Genomic DNA, 15,202 nt, shown 5'->3' on the forward strand with positions numbered 1-15,202 from the left:
TAGGCACTATCTCTATATCATAACTAATTCTACTTTATTCAAAATATTTAATTATTATAATATTAATTTTATAAATATAAATAAAACATATACATTTTTAAAAAATATCAAGATAAAAAGTATTAATAAAATATTTATAAATAACATTATAAAAATATAAATAAATAAGAAAATTACAATTAATACATAAGTTGCATAATTATTTATTTTAATTCTCCGACTTAGAATATTCATTCTATAAATGTTCAATTAGTACATTTCGTAGAATTAAATTAGTATGTTTATTTATCTAATTTTAATATATTTTTATCTATCTTGCAATTTAATCTACTTGAATATATTATATTATGTTTAATATAATAAAATAAAATAAAAATCAAAAACTAAAAATAAAAATAAAAAAATATTGTAGCGTGATACTGTAGCGATCTTCAGGGTAGAGTAGGAAAGTGACGCAGCGCTGGAGCAAAAAAATTAGAGATATGCTCCAGTTTAACACATCGTTGGAGATGCTCTTAAGCTTAGATAAGAGAAATGCAAGAACAAGGGAAAAAGAGAGACGGTAACAAAGAGAAGACAAAGGGGCAAACTGATTTGAAATTTTAGTATTTTTTTTTAATTAAAGGTGTGTGGCAATGAAGACAAATGGAAGACTTTATAAACTACTTCGCGGGTTATTTTTGTTATTTCTTTTAAATTTTTAGCTTAATGTAAAATAATAATTTAAATTATATTCAAAGTTAATTTCAGATATTTTATAAGTTTATTAAAAATAAACATTTTTTATAGTGAGACTGTTGACAAACGGGGTTGAATTAGCCTAATAAAGATAATGTTTTTTTATTTAGTCTATTAGGGTAAGTTAAAATTTATTTTGGGATTTACTGTATTTTTTACAGTGTTATTGGAACTCGTCACAGTGATGTGATGACTTCCAATAAAAAAATTTATTCGAACTCGTCACGCTGAGGTGATGAGTTCGAATAAAATATATTTTTTATTAAAATCTATCACATCGAGATAAAAATTAGAATAAAAAATATTTTTTATTGGAACTCGTCACCTAGGTGTGACGAGTTCCGTGTCACAGTAGAAAAGAACATAGATCCCAAAATAAATATTGGCTTGCCCTAATGGGCTAAATAAAAAAACTTATATATTTCTCTATGCTAATTTTGCTGGCAAACGAAGAGCGGGTGCGGATACTTTTTCTCCATCTTTATATATTGATTTAATATTTTTTATATCTACCATAAACAACAGGCAATATCTTATTTGGAGATAATAGAGGCATGTGTTTAAGGTTTAAAAATTTTATAATGTATTATAAGGTATAATTATCTTTAATATTTGTTATTATGTTTTTAATTTTTCTTTGATATTTATTATTCTGAGCTTATTTTTTAATATTTATTATTAGGGTCTACTTTTATAATTTATTTTTTAATATTTGTATATCTGTCTAAATTTTTGTCAATATGTCTTCTAACATTTTTTTATTAATTGTCCAATTTTTTCAATACTTATTTTTAGGATTCAAATTTTTCAATATTTGTTATTACGGACAAACTTTTAAAATTCATTTTTTTCTTAATATTTATTTGTTGTTATGAGTTCAATTTTCAATACTTTTTATGTTCAATTTTTTTAATATTTGTTATTATGAGTATACTCTTAAAACTTATTTTATTTTAATATTTGTTATTAGGGACTCATTTTTTTAATACTTATTATTATGAAGCTATCCTTAAAGTTTTTTTCCCAACATTTATTATTATGAACAATTACTTAAATAACAATATGTAACAACAACAATGATTGTTATGCAGTGGTAACGACATCGTCCAAATCTGTGATATCAACAATCGTTATGTCCACAATAGTATATGTTATTAAAAATCCACAACCACGATACTTGCAGTGACTACAATATCATTTGTTATGTTCACAATAACAATAAACACAACGTAGTCGAAGACACAAATACAAATTGTAAATTAAATCTCTTATTAGGACCTTATTTTTTTTAGTTCGTCCAGGGCCACCAAAATTTCAGAAATGAGCATGACGATGGCTTAAATTTTTAAATTCATGCCCGCCAACATGAGTACATTCTCAAATCTACTCCCATACTCACTATCCAACTGGATACTCACCACCCATCTCGTACTCACCTATAACTGCCCATACCCGAATGGCAACAACCTCACAGATTACATAAGAAACAAAACATAAAACAAACACGTCATTAAGAATCATAATAAAATAAACAAGGATTAACTGAGTTAAAGATTAACATACATATTAAAATAAACTAAGGTCTTAATACGTAAAACACCATAATAAAATACATATTTAAAGTCTAGAAACATAAATAACAAACACATAATATTTTTGTTCTTTGGTACAATATTATCAAATTTCAGGCAATATTTGTCACATCGGTTATTCTTGTATTTGTCACACCAATTCTAAAAATGTTTATACCCTAACACTTGGTTAAATTACAAGTCATGTTCAATAAAATGTTAAAATTTAAAGAATAGTCTCTCAATTTATAGATAAATTCATAATGGTCCAAAATTTATATGATGGGTAGTTAGTGGGCGAGCAAATGTGGGACTGATAAGGTCTCAAACCCATTACCTACTCACTACCCACGGCGGCTATGACTTGTTACATCCAAACTCGTCCACTATCCACTAAACTTATACCCATTTTCATCACAGTTGACATAGATACAGTGTGAAATCCATAAAATTGTACTTGTTTACCATCCTAAGTGTGACCTTCATCAAAGGTTTTGATGTTTTGAAACTTTTATATTTCAATGGTCCAAACTTTTACATTTTTCTTAAAAGGTTTCAAATTTCTTTTTTGTTTTCAAGAATTAAAGGTTTCTAAATCTATTCTAAAAATCTCAAACGGTTATGATAACATATAAAGGTTCTTAGAAAAGTAAAAAACAACAAGAAATGTGTTCCAAACATTTATGAGAAAAATCTCACTTTATTTCTTTTTGTTATATTGAACATTAGTTTGTTCCTTATTGTAATTTTATTTCAATGTTTTTGGGTGAGTGAGTATATTAAAGACATATTATATTGTGATGATCTATTCTTAGCTTACCTATATTTTCTGTAATGCCCCAAATAGTGAATTAAGAACTTTATTGAAAGAATTTAAAAATTAGGAGGATTGATTCGATTAAAGGTTAAAGATGAGAATGATTAGGCTTAATGGTTTAGACTAAATTGTGACAATGGATTATTAAGAGGGCAGTTTGGTCCTTTACAAGAAATAAATTTAAAATTATTAGTTATTAAGGTATAGATTTAAGCGAAAAAGGGAAAGTAAACACCAAATAGTTACTTCATTTTCTTTTTGTTTCACGTTAGTGAAGCATTCTCCATAGCTACAAAGGAAAGCTTCTATTAAATCAGTTTTTCCTTTTGATTGTGGGTTGTTTTTATAACCTTCAGTGATATAGAAGCTTAAGGAAGTATTAAATGATACTAAATCCATAAGATGGAGAAAATATTGGAGATTTTAGAAAATGGGTTTTGAAATGATATGTTAGCATATTGGTGTTTATTGAGGTTTAATGGTAGATTTGACTTGTCAACGTGGTATTATTGGTGTTTATTGAGGTTTAATGGTAGATTTGACTTGTCAAAGTGGTAAATGAAAGATTAGAAGTATTAGATGAGATTAAGAACACATTAGAAAAAGTGGTTTGATTCTTAGATTGAATGTTCTTGAAAGATTTTAGATGTTATAAGAGGCTAAATAAAGGAATGTTAGTATGGATAGTTAAGGAAGAGTTTAATAGTATGGTATGGGGTAAATATAATGAAAATTTCCCCCATTTGGGTGAAAATCGGGTTGAAAACTAGAAATTTTGGGCAAGGGTATCGGTACTGCTAGAACAGTACTGATACTATAGGCTAAAATGGGATAAAATTTGCTGAGTATTATCAATATTGATTCAATCAGTATCTATACCGATGAGGTCATATCGATACCATGTCAAAGGTATCGATACCAAGAAACATCGAATCTAATTTTGGTATCAATACTGGTAGGGGGTATCGGTACCATAGTAGGGTAGTATCGATACCATGGTAAGGGCATCGATACCAGGAAACATCAAACCTATTTTTGGTATCGGTACCATAGTATAGAAGTATCGGTACTAGGGTAGTAGTATCGATACTATGGAGCCAGAAATGTTAAAATAGACTGATATAAGTATACAAAGTTAATGATATGTCCTTTTGAGTATTGTTTAAGTATAATGGTTAGGAAATATTATAACTTTGGGTATGGTACATGTTTTATGAATGCTTAAGTAGCTCAGAACAAAGCTCCCGGAACAAGAAAAACTAAGGGCAAAGGTAAAGTGCCAGAGTAATCAGCACTACATTTGGTTACATAGCAAGGAAAGTCAAGTGAATGCCTTTAATTGTGAAGCTATATGACATACTAATCATATATATATAACTGCTAAATGTGTGTGGTGATTACCAAATCGACACTAAGTGTGCATTTCACGGAATTTATCCTATGTGGATGAATAACTGTTTTGGCACTAAGTGCACATTTCACGGAATTCATCCTATGTGGATGAGTAACCATTTCGGCACTAATAGTGCATTTCACGGAATTCATCCTATGTGGATGAATAACCGTTTCGACACTAAGTGTGCATTTCACGGAATTCATCCTATGTGGATGAATAACCGTTTCGACACTAAGTGTGCATTGCACGAAATTCATCCTATGTGGATGAATAACCGTTTCGGCACTAAGTCTGCATTTCACAGAATTCATCCTTTGTGGATGAATAACCGTTTTAGCACTAAGTGTGCATTTCACATAATTTATCTTATGTGGATGAATAACTGTTTCGGCACCATGTGTGCAAAACACGGAATTCATAATATATTTATGAATGACAATATGGGCACTATGGGTGCACTACAAAGAAATGATAATAAATTGAAATAATGAATTGATATTTCATTGATAAAGAATAATGATATATATATGTTGATTTCATTATATGATTAAGTATGCCTTACTAAGTAATACTTAAGGTGTGTTTATTTCACGTGTAGTTTGAATACAGCTGAGTAAAGAGATCCTTGGACATCCAGACAGAGTCGCCTCATCAGCAACCGTATGACATAACTGTCTACTTTTGTTATATTTTAGTTGTCATGTAATAGGGTTTAGTAGAAACGCTCTGAATAGTATTTAGATTAAATCATTGTAAAATGATGATGGGTTTAAACATCTCTTTTTGTTCATCTATTTAAGTTAATGTATGTTTTCTTTTAAGTGAATTAAATATTTTATAAAATGAATTTTTTATGGGATTTCGAATTAGGAACAATAATATTAGTGATGTGACATATGTACCTCATATACGTATGGGTATACGGGAGATAAGTGTTACATTTATTGGTATCAGAGCTATATGTTTAGCTGATTCTCGACAGAAACAAGTGTAGTTTGATATAAAAATAGTTTACATGCCACTAAGATGTCAAGGTTACTGATTGGGTATAGAATTAATATGAAAGATGTCTCTCCTTACTAACTTTGGTATGATTCTTATGAATGTTGTGATAGATGTCAGATTCTACTAATTCAATAAGAGCGACTGGTCGAGAGAGTAGAGACGAATCGGGTAGTGAAAGCTATAAAGAGAATAGCGAGCATCTGATTCTGTCTGATAATGCCACTGCATCGGTATCTCATGGTATGCATGTCCCTGTGTTTAGAGTATTTATGTAAGCTCTAGATGTTATTTTAACAAGGTTTCAACCTCCTCCACCCCCCTGCTCCTCCAGTACCGCGAATGCTAATTCTAAAGGAGTTAAGAAGTTTGGGAGCTCCAGAGTTCAGGGGAGAAGAAAGTAAAGGTCCAATGGATGCAGATATATGGTTGAATGACATTAAGGCGATGTTGGAAAGTCTACAATGATCCGATCATGGTAAGTTGGGAGGAGCACTATCATTACTCTGAGGTTCGGCTCGGGTATGGTGGATAAATATGTCGATGTATGCATCGCCCGAGCAAGCGAATTGGCAGTTATTTCGAGAGGAGTTCAAGAATAAGTATATCAGGGAGCAGTTCATGAGGTCAATGTTGTTGAAGTTTCTTAGCTTAAAACAAAGTGATCGAGTGGTGCATGAGTATGAGGCTGAATATAATAAGCTCAGATGTTATGCTATAGAAGTTGTTCCTAATGATAAAGCTCGTCGAGATTGGTTCACAGAGGGTCTGAGGGCTAAACTAAAAGAGATGATGTTATCATTAAATTTGTCAAGTCTACAAGAAGTGATTAATAGAGAGAAGGCGATTGAAAGAGCTCAAGAGGAGACTCTAGCTGCGGAACAGAGTATACAGATAGGAAAAAGAAGTGGGATGTCTTCATCTACATATTTTGCTAAGAGAGGCAAGGGATCTGGTTCCCGATATAATGATAAATTGGATGCTTCTGTAGCTTCACAGAAGTCTAAGCAGTCTCATTCTTTTGCTGTGAGCTTGGGTAGAGCTTTTGGAGAAAAAAGTAACCCATGTCAGACATATGGTAAATTTCACCGGGGAGTGTGTAGAGTGCTCTCTGGCACTTGCTTTAATTGTGGAGGAACGAGTCATTATGCTAAGAGTTGTCCGTAGAGATCAGGGGATAAATCAATACAATCTGAGAGATCAGTAACAACACCTAATAGAAGCAGAGGAGGAGGAGGAACATGCTGTCAAACTGAGGCTAGCCAGAGACAAGAGACTCGGGAAGACGCCCGAGTATATAATATAAAGACCAGTGAAGACAGGGATGATCTGGAGATCATAACAGATACATTTCATCTATTTGATGAGCCTGTTTTTGTTTTAGTTTACATGGGTTCTACACACTATTATATTAGAACAAAGTTGGTTAGAACTAGAGGAATTCCTTTAAAACCAATTTCTAGTGAAATGATAGTGGTAAACCCTATGGGTCATAGGGCAAGGGTAACACGGGTTTGTAGAAGGTATCCAATTAAGATTCAAGGGGTTATTTTCTTGGAAAACTTAATAGAGTTGCCCTTTGATGAGTTTGAAATCATTTTGGGTATGGATTGGTTGTCTCCACATCATGGATGGGTAGATTGTCACCGAAAACGACTGTTTTTAAAGGATGCGAAGGGCTCCAAGATTATAGTGATTGATGATAAAGCGAAGTCACCCTCCAATCTGTTATCAGTCGTGACATCAAAGAAAATGATGTCAAAAGGATGTGTAGCTTTTCTAGCTAATGTAATAGACACTAGACTTCTGGAAGTGAGATTGCAGGATATCCCTACAGTTAGGGAGTTTCCATAGGTTTTTCCGGAAGAGTTACCGGGTTTTTCTCCCAATCGTGAAGTAGAATTCAGAATTGAGGTTTACCTATGTACAAAACATATTTCTATTGCTCGGTATAGAATGACTCCAATAGAGTTAAGGGAACTAAAAGTACAATTGCAGGAGCTACTTGATAAAGGATTCATCCGACCCAATATTTCTCATTGGGAGCGCATGTGCTATTTGTGAAAAATAAGGATGGGTCTATGCGGTTATGTATTGATTATCATCAATTGAACAAGGTAATGATAAAGAACAAGTATCCTCTTCCAAGAATTGATGATCTGTTTCACCAGTTGAAAGGCGCAACAGTGTTCTCTAAGATAGATCTGAGGTCGGGGTACCATCAGTTAAGGATAAAAAAAGAGGATATTGCCAAGACGGTTTTTTGGACTCGGTACGGACACTATGAATTTGTGGTAATGCCGTTTGGATTAACAAATGCTCCAACTATATTTATGGATTTAATGAACAGAGTTTTCCAACCGTACTTGGATCAGTTCATGGTAGTGTTTATAGATGATATTTTGGTATATTCCAAGTCAAGGGAGGAATATGATGCTCAACTTTGGGTGGTTCTTCAGATACTTCGTGAAAAGAAGTTGTATACGAAACTATCCAAATGTGAATTTCGGTTAGCTGAGATTGCTTTCCTTGGTCATATAGTATCTGTAGAGGGCATAAGAGTGGATCCTAAAAAGATTCAAGCTATAGTGGATTGACAACCCCAAAGAATACTTATGAAGTTTAGAGTTTCTTGGGGCTCTCTGGTTATTATAGGAGATTTGTGAAGAATTTTTCAATGCTAACTTTGTCGTTAACTAAACTGTTACGGAAGGATATGTCTTTTGTTTGGACAGAAAGATGCCAGGAAAGTTTTGATATGTTTAAGAGAATAGTAATGGAGGCTCCTGTTCTTGTGCAACCTGAGTCAGGTAAGGATTATGTCATTTCCAGTGATACATCTCATAACGGATTGGGATGTGTGCTGATACAAGAGGGTAAAGTCGTGGCTTATGCCTCAAGAAAGTTGAAGAATCATGAGAAAAATTATCCAACTCATGATTTGGAATTAGCAGCCGTAGTGTTTGCTTTGAAAATCTGGCACCATTATCTGTACGGTGAGTGTTGCCATGTTTACAGAGATCATAAAAGTCTAAAGTATTTGTTAACTCAGAAAGAGTTGAACTTAAGGCAGAGAAGATGGATTGAGCTCCTAAAGGATTATGATTTAATTGTCGAATTAAAGTTAAGGCCGATGTTTTTGGATTCAGTTAAAGAGCTGTAAGGTAGAGATAAGAAATACTAAATGAGATTGGCGTAAGTCAAAAAAGGAGAAGCCAAAGATTTCAAAATTTGGGATAATGGATGCTTATATTACCGGGGAAGACTTTGCATTCCCGATGATGATGATTTGAGGAGATATATTCTTTGCGTAGCCCATTATAGCCCTTGACTATGCACCCAGGCGGGAATAATATGTATAAAGACTTGAAGAGTCATTATTGGTCGCCTGGCATGAAAAGAGCTGTCATAAAGTTTGTTGCCAAATGTTTGACATGTCAGCATGTGAAAGCTGAACATCAGGTGCCATCCAGTTTATTGCAGCCCATATCTATTCCTGAGTGGAAGTGGGAGCGAGTAACAATGGACTTTGTTTCGGGGATACCGTTGTCACCAGGTAAAAATGACTCGATTTGGGTAATAGTGGACAGATTGACCAAATCAGCTCATTTTATTTTGGTTCGAGTAAACTACTCGAGAAATAAGTTTACGGAGTTGTATATAAAAGAAATAGTGAGACTGCATGGAGTACTGATATCGATAGTTTCCGATCGAGACCCAAGGTTTACTTCAAGATTCTAGAAGTTTTTACTTGAGTCATTGGGTACTCGATTTAACTTCAGTACAACTTTTCATCTGCAAACAGATGTGCAATCATAATGAACTATTCAGATATTGGAATATATGTTGAGGGCATGTGTGATCAAATTTAAGGGATCATGGGATAAGTTTTTTCCATTAGCGGAATTCGCGTATAATAATAGTTATCAACCGAGTACTAAAATTGCCTCGTATGAATCTCTATATGGGAGAAAATGCAGAACACCATTAAATTGGTTTGAATTGAAAGATCGGGATTTGGTTGGCCAAGATTTAATGAAAGATATGGAGGATAAAGTGAAGATTATCTAGAGCAATCTTAAGATAGCCTCAGATTGCCAGAAGTCCTATGCAGATTTAAAAAGGAAGGAAATAGAATATCAAGTGGGAGACAAAGTATTTTTGAAAGTATCACCTTGGAAGAAGGTATTACGTTTTGGGAAAAAAAGAAAGATGAGTCCGAGGTTCATTAGACTGTATGAGATTTTAAGATGGGTTGGTCCCGTAGCTTATCAGTTAGCTTTGCCTCCGGACATGGACAAGATTAATAATGTTTTTCATGTATCGATACGTAGGAGGTACATATCATACCCGTCGCATGTTATCACTCCTGAGGAAATAGAGATCCAACCAGATTTGACGTATGAGGAAGAACCAATACGAATCTTGGGTAAGGAAACCAAGGAATTGCGTAACAAAAGGATTCCGTTGGTTAAAGTGCTTTGGCAGAATCATAAGGTTAAAGAGGCTACCTGGGAAAGAGAGGAGGATATGAAAAGGTAGTTTCCACATCTCTTCGGTTCAGGCACTTCTTCAAAATTCGAGGACGAATTTTATTAAGTGGGAGAATTGTAATGCCCCAAATAGTAAATTAAGGACTTTATTGAAAGAATTTAAAAATTAGGAGGATTGATTCGATTAAAGGTTAAAGATGAGAAAGATTAGGATTAATAGTTTAAACTAAATATTGACAATGAATTATTAAGAGGGCAGTTTGGCCATTTACAATATAATGAATTTAAAATTATTAGTTGTTAAGGTATAAATTTAAGGGGAAAAGGGAAAGTAAACACCAAATAGTTACTTCTTTTTCTTTTTCTTTCATGTGGGTGAAGCATTCTCCATAGCTACAAAGGTAAGCTTCTATTAAATCAAGTTTTCCTTTTGATTGTTGGTTTTTTTACAACCTTAAGTGATATAGAAGCTTAAGGAAGTATTAAATGAGACTAAAGCCATGAAATGGAGAAAATGTTGGATATTTTAGAAAATGGGTTTTGAAATGATATGTTTGTATATTGGTGTTTATTGAGGTTTAATGGTAGATTTGATTTGTCAAAGTGGTAAATGAAAGACTAGAAGTATTAGATGAGATTAAGAACATATTAGTAAAAGTGGTTTGATTTTTAGATTTGAATGTTCTTGAAAGATTTTAGATATTATAAGAGGCTAAATGAATGAATGTTAGTATGGATAGTTAACGAAGAGTTTAATAGTATGGTATGGGTAAATATAACGAAAATTGTCCCCATTTGGGTGAAAATTGGGTTGAAAACTTGAAATCCTGGGCAAGGGTATCGGTACTCCTAGAACAATATCGATACTATAGGTTAAAATAGGATAAAATTTGCTGAGTAGTATCTATACTAATTCAATCAGTATTGATACCATGGCAAAGGTATCGATACCAAGAAACATCGAATCTAATTTTGGTATCGATATCAGTAAGGGGTATCGGTAACCATAGTAGGGTAGTATCAATATCATAGTAAGGGTATCGATACCAAGCAACATCAAACCTATTTTTGGTATCGATACCCGAAGAGGGTATCGGTACCATAGTATAGAAGTATCGATACTAGGGTAGTAGTATCGATACTATGGAGCTAGAAATGTTAAAATAGGCTGATATAAGTATAGAAAGTTAATGATATGTCCTTTTGAGTATTGTTTAAGTATAATGGTTAGGAAATATTCTAACTTTGGGTATGGTACATAATTGAGTAGATCAGAACCAAGCTCCCGAAACAAGCAAAACTAAGGGCAAAGGCAAAGTGCCGGAGTAATCAACACTACATTTGGTTACATAGTGAGGAAAGTCATGTGAGTGCCTTTAATTGTGAAACTATATGACATACTAATCATATATGTATAACTGCTAAAATATGTGTGGTGATTACCAAATTGGCACTAAGTGTGCATTTCACGAAATTCATCCTATGTGGATGAATAACCGTTTTGGCACTAAGAGTGCATTTCACGAAATTCATCCTATGTGGATGAATACCCGTTTTGGCACTAAGTGTGCATTGCACGGAATTCATCCTTTGTGGATGAATAACCGTTTCAGCACTAAGTGTGCATTTCACGGAATTCATCTTATGTGGATGAATAACCGTTTCGACACTAAGTGTGCATTTCATGGAATTCATCTTATGTGGATGAATAACCGTTTCGGTACTAATTGTGCATTGCACAGAATTCATCCTATGTGGATGAATAACCATTTCAACAAAGTGTGCATTTCACAGAATTCATCCTATATGGATGAATAACCATTTTGAAACTAAGTTTGCATTTCACGGAATTCATCATATGCGGATGAATAACCGTTTCGACACCATGTGTGCAAAACACGGAATTCATAATATGTTTATGAATAACAATATGGGCACTATGGGTGCACTACAAAGAAATGATAATAAATGGAAATAATGAATTGATATTTCATTGATAAAGAATAATGATATATATATATGTTGATTTCATTGTATAATTAAGTATGCCTCACTAAGTAATACTTAACGTGTGTTTATTTCACACGTAGGTTGAATACAACTGAGTAAGGAGATCCTTGGACATCCAGATAGAGTCGCCTTATCAATAAACGTATGACATATCTGTCTACTTTTGTTAATTTTAGTTGGCATGTAATAGGGTTTAATAGAAACACTCTCAAAATTATTAAGATTAATCCGTTGTAAAATGATAATGTGTTTTAACATCTCTTTTTGTTCATCTATTTAAGTTAATGTAAGTTTTCTTTTAAGTGAATTAAATGTTTTATAAAATGAAACAAAATGTTTACAAGATTTTGAATTAGGAACAATAATATTAGTGATGTGACATCTGTACCTCGTATACATGTGTGTATATAGGAGATGGGTGTTACATTTTCTATTCTAAAAATGTGTACTTTTTAAGATTTTGGGTATAAATCTTAAGTTATTATAAAGGTACTACACTTTATGCTCAAAGGTTGATTAACATAATAAATTTGATAAAATAATTAATATTTATAGATATACAGTCGATGTAGACTTTATTAAAGAAATTAAACTACTCTAAATTATTTTTCAATTTTTTATAGAACCCTAATCTGATCTGACTCGAGTCTAGATGTTTAGAATGTCACATTGAACCACCTAACTGGCTAACCATTTTTTAAAACAATTGACCAAATTAACATTTAAACATAATATAAAGTACCCATAACAAAATATGTTTATGAAATAACAATAATCATAAATACGGGGAGCTCCCAACATCAATCTCCAAAAATAAACAAGTACAAAGTAGAGTTTACAACTCAACAATATTAAGAGTCTATGATAGTACATGCCCACTAAAACTCGAGACGTACTCTGATGGAAGATCGAATATGAAAATCTCGAAATATGGCGACGAGCTCCTCTAATGACACATAAAAACCTGCGCATGAAAACACATTCCATACACTGAGCTCACAAACTCAGTGTCTTACAAATAACCTTAATTTACTACATGCATCCAACATATAATCATGCTACAAGTATGGTTATGAACATTCACATACAATAACACAATAATAAGAGTAAGCATCATGGTGTAGCTCGGGGTTACTTAGCATCATGGAACTCACACCCTTTTTTACTTACCAAGAACCTTAGGTAAGACCTAGGTCGCATAGCATCAACGTCTCTCTATACTTTAGGTTAGGTCTGGGTCACATAGCATTGACACCTTACCTAACTAGTCTACTCCTCTAGAGTACTCAGGACATGTTAGGTCACTTAGCATCGACACAACATCCAACTAGCATTTTAAGTGCCCGACCACTAGATTAGATATATCTAGATAATCCTCATTCTACCACACAATCTTCATACAAGTGACTAGATGTCCTTGTCGTTTCCCGAGCATCATATAAAGGCATAAGTCTTATGGAATCTTACCTTATTAATATCTTATGTTATCACATAATTCATTAAGGTGTTCCACTTGTGAATTTATTTGAAGGTTCCTCGTATTAAACCCCTTGGTTTCGCCCCTCTAGCCTTAGCTAGGCTTATGGCCTAAATAATCACGATGATACTAATTCTCCTCTTTGGGTATCAATATTCTCCTCCTATGGTATCCATACTTTCCTGAGTATCAGTACCAAAAATATATTAGATATTTTGGAAATTATCTCAGTATCGATACTCCCTTAAATATTGATACTAAAATTACTTTCAATATTTTGAAAAATACCTTGGTATCGATACCTTTATGAAGAGTATTGATACACTACTATCTATATAGATACTCCCATGAGTATCGATATCAAAATTGGCTTCAATGTTTCTGATCAAGGCCCTGAGTATCGATACCACTTGAGCAATATCGATACTCTTTGATGGGGTATCGATACTCTCATCCCAAACTCTTTGAATTTTTCCCTTACACGACTAGCAGTATCGATACTATTCTTACAGTACCGATACCCTCTGCCCATAACACTCCTATTTCACTCGTCTAAAAGCCCTCCAATTCATTCTTAAAGTGTCCCCAAGGTCCCAAATGGTGTTTAAAGCTTATTTAAATACTTAAGGAACATGAAAGATCATTACTATACACATGAATAACCATAATTCCTGTTTTCATGCATTTAAACCCCCAAGTGCACACAAATGGCTCATACACCCCAAACATGCATCAAAACTACACATGTTGACTACAAGAAGTAAAGAAAAGTTAGAAGTGTGTTACCTTTCACCTAGAGGCTGAAGAAACAACCAAAAGCTTAACTAAACACCTCATTCCCTTTGTCTTTGTTTTTGGTGTCTTCACCCACTTCTCTCGCTAGGGAAACAATGGAATTGAGTTATTAACTCAACTAGGAGCTTCAGGAACGTAAAAAAGAGATTCTTAAAACTTAGGAATGGTATAGATCCTTCTACAAACTCTAAAACACTAACCCTTCGTAAAACAGGAACCATGGCAACCATGACCAAACTCAAAGGTTGAAAGCTTAAGTTGAGGCTCTAGTGAAGAGGATTTCAAGACTTACCTTCACAAACTTGAACTAGGAAAAATAGTCTACGAAGATGCCTCCTTTACTAGCTTCCTCTAAGGAGAAAATGAAGGAAAAGTGAGATAGAAAGAAGATAAGGAAGGATGAAGAAAAAAAGACATTTTCTACGTAGGAGACTTCATCCTAATTAAAGATTCAACCTTATTTTCAAATAGGGTCAAATTGCAATTTTAATCCTTACTCTTTCCATCCCATTCAAAGACACCCTTTTTAATTCATAATGGACTCAACCCAAGCCCAAAACATTTCATGAATGGGCATGGGCTTCTCACAAGCCTAACGAGTTTATTAAATTCTCTCTCTTAAGTTGGCCTGAACTTTTAATCTGGGAATCGGAGTGTTACATTTTCTTTAATTTTTGTAAAGGTTTTCACTAATATTTTATTGTCAATTCATATTCTTGATTGATTAACTCAATAATTGATAATAGAGTTTGACTCATTGGAAAGTTCAAACTGAACATTTTCAATGAAACGATCAATCGGGTGTGGCTAATGATGACCAACATTGAGGAGCTTTGATCGAATTCTATGATTAAAATGGTATTTTATCTAAAGTTAAAAGATAAATTGATATTTTACCTAAAG

This window comes from Hibiscus syriacus, unplaced genomic scaffold, assembly GCF_006381635.1.
Source record: "Hibiscus syriacus cultivar Baekdansim isolate YM2019G1 unplaced genomic scaffold, ASM638163v2 tig00005406_pilon, whole genome shotgun sequence".
NCBI classification, from domain to species: domain Eukaryota; kingdom Viridiplantae; phylum Streptophyta; class Magnoliopsida; order Malvales; family Malvaceae; genus Hibiscus; species Hibiscus syriacus.